At 36.7% G+C, this 14,800-nt stretch overlaps 1 protein-coding gene and 1 long non-coding RNA gene across 2 annotated transcripts in view; one reads left to right on the forward strand and one right to left on the reverse strand.

Annotated features, from left to right (window-relative positions):
• Positions 1 to 14,800, forward strand: part of LOC140679613 (uncharacterized) — a 96,484-nt gene that overhangs the window by 79,117 nt on the left and 2,567 nt on the right. The window lies entirely within an intron of this gene.
• tprn (taperin) overlaps positions 1 to 14,800 on the reverse strand; it is a 91,034-nt gene that overhangs the window by 73,807 nt on the left and 2,427 nt on the right. The gene's annotated exons all lie outside the window — the stretch shown is intronic.

Genomic DNA, 14,800 nt, shown 5'->3' on the forward strand with positions numbered 1-14,800 from the left:
TATCAGTATTTATTGCCACCTTTCCCAACTTCTTTGTCACGTGTTGCTGGCATCAAATTCTAAAGTTAATGATTATTTGCAAAAAAAAAAAAAAATGTTTATCAGTTTGAACATCAAACATGTTGTCTTTGTAGCATATTCAACTGAATATGGGTTGAAAATGATTTGCAAATCATTGTATTCCGTTTATATTTACATTAACATAATTTCCCAACTCATATGGAAACAGGGTTTGTAAATCATAAATAAAAACAGAATACAATGATTTGCAAATCATTTTCAACCTATATTCAATTGAATAGACTGCAAAGACAGGATACGTAACGTTCGAACTGGAAAACATTATTTTCTACATCTGTAAGTGCAAGTTAAAACTCTCCTATGCAAAGCGAAAGCCATTTATCAACAACACCCAGAAACGCTGCCGGCTTCGCTGGGCCCGAGCTCATCTAAGATGGACTGATGCAAAGTGGGAAAAGTGTTCTGTGGTCATTGTATTCTGTTTTTATTTACAAATTACACAATGTACCAACTTCACTGGTTTTGGGTTTTGTACATGCTGAAATTGTTGTGATGTGAGTGAAGGAGAAGGGACGTTTGTCTGGGAAAACCTGCACTCTTTGCTCATCGCCGTCTACATTCACCGACAAGAGAGTAAAAACAATGTAAATACGATGTTAAATGTTCATTTAGGTTTTATTCACCATCTAAAACTAGAAATATTCTCTGGGCTATGGTGATATTTTTGGGTGGATTATTTTTTTTATAATTGTGTGAATGCTCCAAAGCATTCACACATATGGTTTTCTACACCAAAATTCATCTATTTATTCAACTTATCCTTCTTCTGCAGATTTTGGCGCGCTCTACCTTCCACATTTTTCACCCGATTCAAACCGTTCCAACTTCGAACTGTTCAGCCTATTCGGGAATGGCGGGCTTTTGCTTGACAAATTCCAAAAATTCCCAGATTTCTCAGAAATCCAGGTTTTCCAGGATTTCCCATTCAATATGAATTGGCCATTTTTCAAACTTCCACCATTTCCACATTTTTTAACTTATTCATACCATTCCACCTTCAGCACATTCCACCATCCTGGAAATTCAAACTGCTTTTTTTTTCCAAGTTCAAAAAAATTCCAGGATTTTTCAGAATTCCTGGTTTTCCAAAGCCCTATTTACAACCTTTTTTCCGGCGACTACCCCTTCCACATTTTTCAACGCATTTGAACCGGTCCGCCGTCAAACATTCCTCTTAATCAGGACAAAAAACAAAGTTGTTTTTTGAACTGGAAAAATTCCCGGTTTTCCCGAAATTCCAGGAATACCGTAATACCATTTCTTGATTCAACACGTTACTATTTGAACATTTCTTGACCGATTTTAAAAATTCCAACACCAACCATTTCAACGCATTAAGACCATTTAAGTTTGTTTTACCAATTTCAAAAAAATTCCCGCTTTTCACGAAATCCCCAACATTTTTGAAAATTCCCATTGAAATCAATGGGACATTCTTCAAAGTTCCACAACTCCCTCATTTTTCATCTGATTCAAAATGTTCCAACTACAAAATATTCAGCCTGTTTGGGAGTTGTGTGCTCTACTTCAACAATTATAAAAAAAAATTCCAGGATTTCAGTTCAACTTTAGCATTGGAGCATTCACACGCAATTCCTTCAGGAATTGCCTCATTGATTGATTGAAACTTTTATTAGTAGATTGCACAGTACAGTACATATTCCGTACAATTGACCACTAAATGGCAACACCTGCATAAGTTTTTCAACTTGTTTAAGTCGGGGTCCACGTAAATCAATTCATGGTAAATCTAGTTGGATTTACATTATATCTTAGACTAGAATATAAACACAGTTCTATTATATTCAATTTCTTTAAACAATTTATACAGTTTCTGTATGATTCCGTCTTTGTCTAACCTTTTGCAACAGATTACTAATGAAAACAGAAGTACTACCGTATTATTTGATATTATATTCTACTATTTTGTGATGTAGCAACAAATATACACACGTTATACAATTCAGCCTGAATAAATAGAACACAATTATTGTTTTTTACAATGAGCGTTGAGGAGTGTCAGACCAAATTGGCTTTAAGTACACTCTTTCCACGAGTGAGTGGGCCGTGTTTATTGGCCTGCTCGTAAGAGGCTGGCTTTGGAACGCAGGGGATTACAGCATGCCAGGTCAAGATAATGCTAAAGCAGGCCAACGTCTGAGAGTCTGAGACGCGGCCTGGATCTATTTGCAGACAATGAATTAGTAAAATTACGCAAGAACAGTGAATGCTTAGTAAAACAGATATCACTTCTTTATTTCTGACAATAATGTCCAGTAAACATGATGGTGAGACTGAAGCTGTGGGGTAACAACTAAACTTAGACCTGCATCGCCATGGTTACATGTTCCTTCCTTACTTTGAAACACTGAGCTCAATTCTAGACATGATCGGGACAAACAACTTGTGGTGTCCCAATCTGATTTATTGATATAGGAAATTGGTCTGATATCAGCCATTACATACAGTCGTGGTCAAAAGTTTACATACACTTGTAAAGAACATAATGTCATGGCTGTCTTGAGTTTCCAATAATTTAAATTTTTTGTTTCATCTTACATCACATGGACAAAGATAAGACCTTCTGGAGGAAAGTTCTGTGGTCAGATGAAACAAAAAATGAGCTGTTTGGCCACAATATGTTTGGAGGAGAAAAGGTGAGGTCTTTAATCCCAGGAACACCACACCTACCGTCAAGCATGGTGGTGGTAGTATTATGCTCTGGGCCTGTTTTGCTGCCAATGGAACTGGTGCTTTACAGAGAGTAAATGGGACAATGAAAAAGGAAGATTACCTCCAAATTCTTCAGGACAACCTAAAAATCATCAGCCCGGAGGTTGGGTCTTGGGCGCAGTTGGGTGTTCCAACAGGACAATGACACCAAACACATGTTAAAAGTGGTAAAGGAATGGCTAAATCAGGCTAGAATTAAGGTTTAAGAATGGCCTTCCCAAAGTCCTGACTTAAACATGTGGAAAATGCTGAAGAAACAAGTCCATGTCAGAAAACCAACAAATTTAGCTGAACTGCACCAATTTTGTCAAGAATTCAACCAGAAGCTTGCCAGAAGCTTGTGGATGGCTACCAAAAGCGCATTTTTGCAGTGAAACTTGCCAAGGGACATGTAGCCAAATATTAACATTGCTGTATGTATACTTTTGACCCAGCAGATTTGCTCACATTATGTTCTTTACAAGTGTTTCTAAACTTTTGACCACGACTGTATGTATTGGCTGATATCGACTTGCATGTAAACTCTTTGGAAAAAGCTCCAAAAAACACTACTTGCGTTACTTGCCCAAAGCTATACAGCCAGTTAACAGCTAGTGTGTCTTTACTTGTATTTCAGTCAAGTCATTTAGAAAAAGTAAACATAGAAGGCTATAAGCTACTAGGGGCTTGCAGCTACCCAACAGCCAAGCACACAAAAGCATACAGGCTAGACATACTTAATAAGTGTCCTTCATTAAACAATATTGCAGTCTAAAACAGAATATATGTCAATATAAACATGTATCAAATAATTATTGTTTGCATTTTATTTCCACATAGAAATTATCCAAGGCAGAAGAGTATTAGAAAGTATTTAGTAACAAACATTTCTGCATCATTGAATTCACTGCATCGTGATCTTAATTTCATGTGGCCTATAGGTGATGCTGAAAAAACAATTACCACTCCACTTCAACTAAAGACATCATAAGTCCAATTCCAGACTGTTAATAAAAATAGGTTAGTGTTTTTCTTATCTACCATTGCTCTCTGTTTGGCTGATCTCACTTAATCAAACCTCTTCTAACTTTCCACACTAGAAAATAATACAAGTATGTCATATGATTCATTTGAAGGTTCCATTATCGGTATCGAATCGGAAATAATAAAAAAAAGTTGTATGGGGACACCTCGAAACACAACAATACTTGGTAGGCAGGCTGAAGGAACCGTTAAAATGAATCACCATTCAAATCTCCAACATGCTAACAATATTAATGTAATTTGTAGACGAGATAACATACCAGCACCAGACAATCCTTTATATCTAATGGTGGTTCATGGTCTAATAGAAGATCTCACTTTTAACCACAAAAGAACCCAAACAGCTACTTCCTCAGTGTTTCTGCCTGAAAGCAGACTTTGATCATAATAGCTAAGACTGTGAATCTTTGGGCACCACACGATTTGTTTCGATTCTTGGGGGTAACAATTCGATTCAGACTCTCTGTTTTCAATTCAAACCAATTCTCGATTCAAAATCAATACTATTTTAATAACATTGGGTGCCAGTTCTATGATTAACTACGGTACATTCCTCCATGAAATAGACAAACAGGTCATAAGACACAGGTGGCAAGTCACAGGGACTAAAACACAGGTACTATAAAACAAGTACTAAGAAACAGATAGTAAGACACAGGTGGTCAGACACAGGTACTAATACACAGATACTAAGAAAAATGTATTAGGACACAGGTGGTAAGACACAGATGATGAACGTAAAATAAAGACATGATCACAACAAGGGAACCTTAAGTGTGCTCAGTCATAACAGTATTATTTACAAGTTTAAAGCATGGATGGTACACACACACACACCACATAGGTGGTAAGACACAGTTAGTGAGAAACAGGTTGTAAGACACCGGTGGGAAGACACAGGTACTAAGACACAGGTAGTGAGACACAGGTAGCGAGACACAGGTAGAAGAAACAGGTCATAAAACACAGGTAGTAAAAGACATGTACTAAGAAACAGGTAGTAAGACACAGGTGGTAAGACGCAGGTACTATGAAACAAGTGCTAAGAAACAAGTAGTAAGACACAGGTACTAATACACAGATACTATGAAAAAGATATTAGGACACAGGTGGTGAACGTACAAGGAAGACATGATCACAACAAGGGAACCTTTATTTGACAATGGGAAGACACAGGTACTGAGACACAGGTAGTGAGACACAGGTAGCGAGACATCTGTGGTAAGACACAGGTGCTAAGACACAGGTAGAAGAAACAGGTCATAAGACACAGGTGGAAAGTCACAGGGACTAAAACACATGTAGTAAAAGACATGTACTAAGAAACAGGTAGTAAGACACGGATGGTAAGACACAGGCACTATGAAACAAGTACTAACAAACAGGTAGTAAGACACAGGTGGTAAGACACAGGTACTATGAAACAAGTACTAAGAAACAGGTACTACTACACAGATATTAAGAAAAAGGTATTAGGACACAGGGGTGAACATACAAGGAAGACATGATCACAACAATGGAACCTTAATTTGACAATTACCACATGTAAGACACAGGTGGTGAGAAACAGATTGTAAGACACCGGTGGGAAGACACAAGTACTGAGACACAGGTAGCGAGACATCGGTGGTAACACACAGGTGCTAAGACACAGGTAGAAGAAACAGGTCATTCATTTTGACAATTTATAGTAAAACACAGGTGGTAAGACACAGGTACTAATAAAAACAAGTACGAAGAAACAGGTAGTAAGACACAGGTACTAATACACAGATACTAAGAAAAAGGTATTCGGACACAGGTGGTAAGACACAGGTGGTGAACTCACAAGGAAGACATGATCACAACAAGGGAACCTTAATTTTGACAATTTATAACACCCCTAATAATAGCTCATAGTGTGCTCAGTCATAACAGTATTATTTACAAGTGTGGGGCATGGCTGGTACACACACACACACACAACATAGTTGGTAAGACACAGGTGGTGAGAAACAGGTTGTAAGACACCAGTGGGAAGACACAGGTACTAAGACACAGGTGGTGAGAAACAGATTGTAAGACACCAGTGGGAAGACACAGGTACTGAGACACAGGTGGCAAGTCACAGGGACTAAAACACAGGTAGTAAAAGATATGTACTAGGAAACAGGTAGTAAGACACCAGAGAGAAGACAAAAGTACTGAGACACAGGTAGTGAGACACAGGTTGTGAGACACAGGTGCTAAGACACAGGTAGAAGAAACAGGTCATAAGACACAGGTGGCAAGTCACAGGGACTAAAACACAGGTATTAGAAGACATGTACTAAGAAACAGGTAAGACACAGGTGGGAAGACACAAGTAGTGAGACAATCGGTGGTAAGACACAGGTGCTAAGACACAGGTAGAAGAAGCAGGTCATAAGACACAGGTGGCAAGTCACAGGGACTGAAACACAGGTAGTACAAGACATGTACTAAGAAACAGGTAGTAAGACACAGGCACTATTAAACAAGCACTAAGAAACAGGTAGTAAAACACAGGTGGTAAGACACAGGTACTATGAAACAAGTACTAAGAAACAGGTAGTAAGACACAAGTACTATGAAACAAGTACGAAGACACAGGTAGTAAGACACAGGTGGTAAGACACAAGTACTAATACACAAATACTACGAAAAAGGTATTAGGACACAGGTGGTAAGACACAGGTGGTCAACGTACAAGGAAGACATGATCACAACAAGGGAACCTTGTCTGTGCTTCTAAATTTAGATCAGAGGAAAGTTGAATGCTTTAAGAAGATTATTATATGATATTACATTATTGTTGAACAGTACTTTGAACAATACAGATTACAAGTAGATGACATTTTTAAAAACTACAGCAGCACATACAAACAGGTTGTTGTTGAGATTAATATTTCAGAGATTAGAGAGATGATGTGAAAATAGTTATTATTATTATGAACGAGAGCAGGATTAGCAGTTTGGTTCAGCATTCAGAAACGTTTGAGGATATTTTTTGTTTAAGGACGAAGCTGAAATACACCAAAAGTTGAGTTCTTAAACGTCGTCCGAATGTTTAAATCTTATTTTTGTGCACAACTTGCTGTTTCCTAAAAAAGGATAAACAGGGGAATTCACAGTGCTTGTATTTGTGTTGTTGCTTGCTGATGAGACTGTGACACTCTAAGCTCTGTGGTCACTTCCTTCTGAGAACTTCCTGTCTGTAGCCCTGTGGTGTTAAAGTACTTTTGACATCGTCTTGGTCTCATGGTGGTAAAATGTTAAGCCAAGTTTAATTTAATAAATAATATATTTTTTTAAATAGACAAAATGTACTTTCTCTAAAACATTGAACATTAAATATTGGGCTGGCTTCTTAAGAGACATATTATTATTATACTTTTGGCATCAACATTAATTGACATGTATAACTGACGTTATTAGGACAATAAAGGATTGATTGATTGTAATATATATATATATAATGTTTATTGAAGGGATGTAACTTTTAATGGTTTTACGGATAAACAGCGGTAAAACTCCAGATCAGAGGTGTCAAAGTCGTTTTCACTGAGGGCCACCTCGCAGTTATATTTGGCCCCAGAGGGCCGCTTCTATTATTGCACAATTTTTTAATGCATTTGATTAGTAGATCTTTTAAAAACTAAAATGTTAAAAAAATATGATAAGTTGCAATAATTTCACCTCAAAATGTAGTGTATATTACTGTAAATGGAAAAACAGTACTGCTGTTTTTATGTTAAAAAGGGCCGATCAGTTGCCAGAATTTTACTGGAAAATGTACATTTGTTTTTTTACTGTAAATAAAAAAATGCAATTTTAGAGTAACATTTTAGCACCTGAGCTGCCAGTTTGTTTTTTGTTTTTTTACCGCAAATCAACAACTGTAGATTTTGCGGTGTATTACTGTAAATACCAAAACGGCACCACAGTTTATTACAGTAAAAAAAAAAAAGTACTGTTTTTTTCATTTGGAGAAAAATGCTGTAAAAATCACAGTAAATTTCACAATTTTATCATGAAATTTATTGCTACTTTTACATTGCACAATTTGATTTGACTTGCTTTGAGATCATTATTATTAGTATTTATTACTATTTAAAAAATGGTTTGAATGTTTGATAATATACACTGCAAAAAGTCAGTGTTCAAAAACAAGAAAAAAAAGATACAAAAATGAGGGGTATTTTATTTGAACTAAGCAAAATTATCTGCCAATAGAACAAGAAAATTCAACTTGTCAAGACTTTCCAAAACAAGTAAAATTAGATAACCTCAATGAAACCAAAAATACCTTAAAATAAGTATATTCGCACTAATAACAAGTGCACTTTTATTGGTAGAAAAAAATACCTTTTTGCTCAATATGTTGAAGAATATTCTTAAATTAAGTAAAAGCGAGTGCCATTATCTTGACATAATGATATGCGCTCGGCATCATTATTTTTTTTTCATGCTTGAAGTAAGAAATTATTACTTTAAAAAAAGTAGTTTTATACTTGTGAGTGTTGATGACACAGCTTTGCATCAGTTGATATTCTAGTTTCAAGCATGTTTTACTCAATATAGGTCATCAAATCTGCTGTAATACAAGCTGTAATATCTTACTGAGATCATTTAGGAGCAAAACACTTAAAACAAGTAAAACACTCTAACATAAAATCTGCTTCGTGAGAAGAATTATTTTATCAGACAGAAAATAAGCAAATATCACCCTTATTTGATATATTTCATCTTACTTAGATTTCAGTTTTTGCAGTGTAGTTTTGCATAATTATACAGTATTTAAGTTAACATATTTTGCTATTACATGGAGTACGTGTATTTTTTTCTCTCTCCTAAAATAGAAAGAAATAATACATTTAGTAAGAAAAGTTACAGTACTTTATTGATACATATTATTTCCAGGCTTTTGAGGGCCAAATAAAATGAAGTGGAGGGCCACAACTGGCCCCCGGGCCTTGAGTTTGACACCTGTGCTCCAGATGGTCAATCTTACCTTTTTAAATTAAAAATGATCGTAAAACCATGATTGATAAATTCGCGTTGATAAACTCAGAGACCCTTTGTTGGAGAAGCAAGCTCTCTAACATGAATACAAGAGATACTAATGTATTTCTTTATTAAAAAATGACATTTAATAATGTAAACTTGTACAAACACATTACTGTCTGAACAACTAAGATATTTAAATGTGTACATTGAACCTACAGATTGTGCTCTCTTAGCACAGAGTAATAGATCTATACACAGAGGAACAGGAAGTGAGCACATTAATTAGACGTGTTTTACCTTAATCATTAAAAAAAAACACTAAAAAAATGGAAGAAGAACATATTTAAATACTCAAATCGAAGCGATTAGCAAGCCGGCTTAAACATGCAGTGTAATGAGCAGTATCACCAGTCTGCGAGTTTATCGAAGTACGGCTATGAAATTACGGTTTTACGTTCATTTTCATTTGAACCGGTAATACAAACGGTTGGGAGTTTATCATTAGTATTGTTTATCGTTGCATCCGAGGACTGTTTAAATATCAATTTTAAATCAAACAGGCCATTGCATTGGTTGGGTCGGTTCGACACCTGTTGTGAATTTTGTTGTTCTACGCCAGGTTAGAGTTGTGCAAAAAGCTCCGACTTTAATAAATGCCACTCAAAATATCATCATTTATGTCCCCACATAACCACGGCTGGAGAAATACTACACAGAAACTACTGTGCATTGAATCACCTCAACAGTGTACAACAACAAGCTATATTTTGGCACATTTAAAAATCAATGAATCCGCATCAGCATTTAAAACATACCTTACTTATTTACTTACTGTCAAAATTAAAATAATTGTAAATAACATTAAATGTGAAAAATTAAATAAATATAAATAATAATAAATAATAAATTAAATATTTGAACTTTTTTTTTGTGAGTTAAAACAGTGAGAACCGATGATTTCTCTGTTGGCCGGGTATGGCTCCGGTGCCCCTTCCTGCTTTTCGCAAATTACAACTTGTGATTGGATTCTCACTTGGGAGTGACAAGTGAAAATCCGATCACAGTCAGGTTTAGCGTAAGGCTACCTAGATGGGCTACTGTCAACAACTTGTGATCTGATTGGCTATCGCAACTGTTTATCGACTGTCTATCCCAGGGGTCAACAACCCGCCGCTCTCGAGCCGCATGCGGCTCTTTAGCGCCGCCTGCGGCTCTTTAGCGCCGCCCTAGTGGCTCCCTGGACCTCTTTCAGAGATGTGTGAAAATGGAAAAAGATGAAGAAAAAATATATATTTTTCGTTTGAATATATTTTCTAATTGTTAGAAATCCCACTGTTTATGTTATACATGCTTCACTGATAAGAGTATTTGGCAAGCACCGTTTTGTCCTACTAATTTCAGCGATCCTTGAACTCATCGTAGTTTGTTTACATGTACAAATTTCTCTGATGCTGCCACAGAAAGACGTGTTTTATGCCACTCCTTCTTTGTCTCATTTTGTCCACCAAACCTTTTATACTGTGCGTGAATGCACAAATGTGTGTTTTGTTGATGTTATTGTGTTGGAGTGCTAATCAGGCATATTTGATCAATCCATGACCGCAAGCTAATCGATGCTAACATGCTATTTAGGCGAGCTGTATGTACATATTGCATCATTATGCCTCATTTGTAGGTATATTTGAGCTCAATTAATTTCCTTTACTTATGACACATTATCTGTATGTAATATTGGCTGCATTTCTCATAGTTGTTTGTGTGCCATGTTGTTCCAGACCACAGCAAACGTTACCCAGCTTGCAAAGATTGTAATAAATCCATTAGAAGAAGACAGCCGGCCGTTTCGTTTAACTTGGACACACACACATCTATTACCTTTGGCCATTCTGAGTCAGTCATTACCAGAAGTTATCTTATGCTGTCAGAAGCCTCCATTTTCCTTTTTTTTTTTTCAATGTTGCAAAAATGTGTAGGATAAAAGTCAAAATACAAACCCTGTATGAGTTGGGAAATTGTGTTAGATCTAAATATAAACGGAATACAATGATTTGCAAATCCTTTTCAACCCATATTCAATTGAATGCACTACAAAGACAAGATATTTGATGTTCAAACTCATAAACTTTTTTTTTTTTTTGCAAATAATAATTAACTTAGAATTTCATGGCTGCAACACGTGCCAAAGTAGTTGGGAAAGGGCATGTTCACCACTGTGTTACATGGCCTTTCCTTTCAACAACACGCATGGAACAACAATATTTGGGAACTGAGGAGACACATTTTTGAAGCTTCTCAGGTGGAATTCTTTCCCATTCTTGCTTGATGTACAGCTTAAGTTGTTCAACAGTCCGGGGGTCTCTGTTGTGGTATTTTAGGCTTCATAATGTGCCACACATTTTCAATGGGAGACAGGTCTGGACTACAGGCAGGCCAGTCTAGTACCCGCACTCTTTTACTATGAAGCCACGTTGATGTAACACGTGGCTTGGCATTGTCTTGCTGAAATAAGCAGGGGCGTCCATGGTAACGTTGCTTGGATGGCAACATATGTTGCTCCAAAACCTGTATGTACCTTTCAGCATTAATGGCGCCTTCACAGATGTGTAAGTTACCCATGTCTTGGGCACTAATACACCCCCAAACCATCACAGATGCTGGCTTTTCAACTTTGCGCCGATAACAATCCAGATGGTTCTTTTCCTCTTTGGTCCGGAGGACACGACGTCCACAGTTTCCAAAAACAATTTGAAATGTGGACTCGTCAGACCACATAACACTATTCCACTTTGTATCAGTCCATCTTAGATGAGCTCAGGCCCAGCGAAGCCGACGGCGTTTCTGGGTGTTGTTGATAAACGGTTTTCGCCTTACATAGTAGAGTTTTAACTTGCACTTACAGATGTAGCGACCAACTGTAGTTACTGACAGTGGGTTTCTGAAATGTTCCTGAGCTCATGTGGTGATATCCTTTACACCCTGATGTCGCTTGTTGATGCAGTACAGCCTGAGGGATCGAAGGTCACGGGCTTAGCTGCTTACGTGCAGTGATTTCTCCAGATTCTCTGAACCCTTTGATGATATTACGGACCGTAGATGGTGAAGTCCCTAAATTCCTTGCAATAGCTGCTTGAGAATGTTTTTTCTTAAACTGTTCAACAATTTGCTCACGCATTTGTTGACAAAGTTGTGACCCTCGCCCCATCCTTGTTTGTGAATGACTGAGCATTTCATGGAATCTACTTTTATACCCAATCATGGCACCCACCTGTTCCCAATTTGCCTGTTCACCTGTGGGATGTTCCAAATAAGTGTTCGATGAGCATTCCTCAACTTTATCAGTATTTATTGCCACCTTTCCCAACTTCTTTGTCACGTGTTGCTGGCATCAAATTCTAAAGTTAATGATTATTAGCAAAAAAAAAATGTTTATCAGTTTGAACATCAAATATGTTGTCTTTGTAGCATATTCAACTGAATATGGGTTGAAAATGACTTGCATATCATTGTATTCCGTTTATATTTACATCTAACACAATTTCCCAATTCATATGGAAACAGGGTTTGTACAACATTTCTGTCAACGAAGATTTGCGTCAGCCTTGGATAGTAGGCTAATATAGCTAATATAGACACTTACATCATATGTTGCCTTCATTATAAGGCTTTTAATTTTTTGCGGCTCCACATAGATTTATTTTGGTATTTTTGGTCCAATATGGCTCTTCCAGCATTTTGGGTTGCCGACCCCTGCTCTGTCCGGTAGGATTCATACAGAGCTGGCAACAAGCGAGCTGAATTCTGATTGGATAGAAGCTCTAACGCAGGGGTCGGGAACCTTTTAGACTGAGAGAGCTATGGAAGCCAAATATTTTAAAATGTATTTCCGTGAGAGCCATGTAATATTTTTTAACACTGAATACAACTAAGTAAGACCAACATTAGAGTATAACACGTCCATTATTCTTTTTAATAACATTTTTATTCTGAAGCTAACTAATAATGAATAAAATACTTCTTACCAATAATGTGACTTCTTGAACAGGTGCAGTAGAAAACAGATGGATGGATTAAAATGCATGAGAATGTTTTATATTTTGAATGTTATTTTTAACACTGATTACCAGTGGAATTATTCATTACTAATTGCATACCTGCCAACTTTTGAAATCAGAAAAACCTAGTAGCCAGGGTCCAGGGGCCGCAGGCCCCGGTAGGTCCAGGACAAAGTCCTGGTGGGGGGTTCAGGCTTCGCCCCCCGACGCAAAATGATTATTAGCATTCAGACAGGTTAAAATGTTGCTAAAACCATCACTTTTCTATCAGTCACAGTGACTTTTCAAAACAAAAATATTACAGCAAAAATCATATGGGTTGATTGACATGTTTATTCTGTAAGCTAACTTCAATAGTTTGAAATTATTTTGACAGTTAATGCCAGTTATCCTGTCAACCTTTCACAAGACTTCAATTTGTTAATTGAAAGTATAAACAGTATAAACACTTTTTACAGTAAACAAATGGTAAAACAGTGCTAAACAATTCCATTAAAAAAAAATTGGTGTCATTATTAACTTTCTGTCCAAGCTTGTATAATCTACTGCCTTGTTCAATTGTAAAACATATTCTGTGCCTAAAATTCACATTTCTATCACAATTATCATACTGTAAACATGGTAAGCTAACTTCATTAAAATTAATAGTCCTGTCAATAGCATGGAATTACAATTCAAATGTAGTTTTTTTGTAAGCCTTTCAAAAGAATTCAAAATATGAAAAATTAATGAAAATTAATTTAAGCCATCAGACACTTGAAAAGTGGCACATCACATCTCTAATGTAATCATTTTAACTTTTCAACAGAAATAGCACTGCAAAAATATTAAGGACATACTTCTGTATTTTGGTAGTTATGCTGTCAACATTTAACAAGATTTCTTCAACTTGGACTTGAAAGCATAAATAGTATAAACACTTTTAACAGTATAACAGTACTAAACAATTCCAATAGATAACATTGGTGTCATTACCTTTTTGTGGCTAAAATCCAAATAAAACTTCGGCATTTATCACATCCAAAGAATCTGTTTGGGCGACGAAAAACGTTGAAAGTTTTCCACTTGTATCGCTAGCAACGGCATTAGACTTGTGTTTTTTTGTCCCAACGTGGTCTTTTACATCGCTAATTCCTCCGTGTCCGATCGAAAAATCTTGTCTGCACAAGGTGCAATTCGCGTAGTTTTCACCCTTTTTGGAACGGATAATTATTCCCGGATAGGCTTTTGAATATTCTTCACGGAATGACTGCAGTTTTCTTTTCGGTTTAAGACTCGTTTGCGATTTTTCTCCGGCTGATTCCATGATCGTTCGCTCGTTTGGAAACAATGGCAACTGGTGCCTCGTTCTTGGCAGCGGTGCTATAAATAGCCTCGCGCATGGCATTCGGAATGGCTCGATAGGAAGTTACGGGAAGCAGTGTCGATTGTCATTGTTGTTACGTGATTTCGTGAATACAACTTAAAAAAAATTTTTTTTTAAATTAATGAAAAACCGCATTTTTTATCACTGCAACCGTAACCCGGAATAGGTTGATGAAAACCGTACTAATTACGGGAAAACCGGAGTAGTTGGCAGGTATGTTATTGTGTTAAGCAATGTCAGCTAAGATTAATCTGAGAGCCAGATGCAGTCACCAAAAGAGCCACATATGGCTCTAGAGCCATAGGTTGCCTACCCCTGGTTTAATGTAAAAACAAGCAACACTGCACCCTAATAAGACATGAAAAGAATATGATGAATACTTTATGGAAAGTAGATGAAAATTACCTTTTTTGATCTATGATTATGTTAGGGCAGCAGAGAAGGCCTAACGGCACACCACTGGCAAAAAGTAGTGAAACATTGAACATTTAAGATAAGTTTTATGCATTTCAAAGTTTAAATAATGTAAAATTACGCT

The sequence above is a fragment of the Nerophis lumbriciformis genome, linkage group LG20 (assembly GCF_033978685.3).
Source record: "Nerophis lumbriciformis linkage group LG20, RoL_Nlum_v2.1, whole genome shotgun sequence".
NCBI classification, from domain to species: Eukaryota; Metazoa; Chordata; class Actinopteri; order Syngnathiformes; family Syngnathidae; genus Nerophis; species Nerophis lumbriciformis.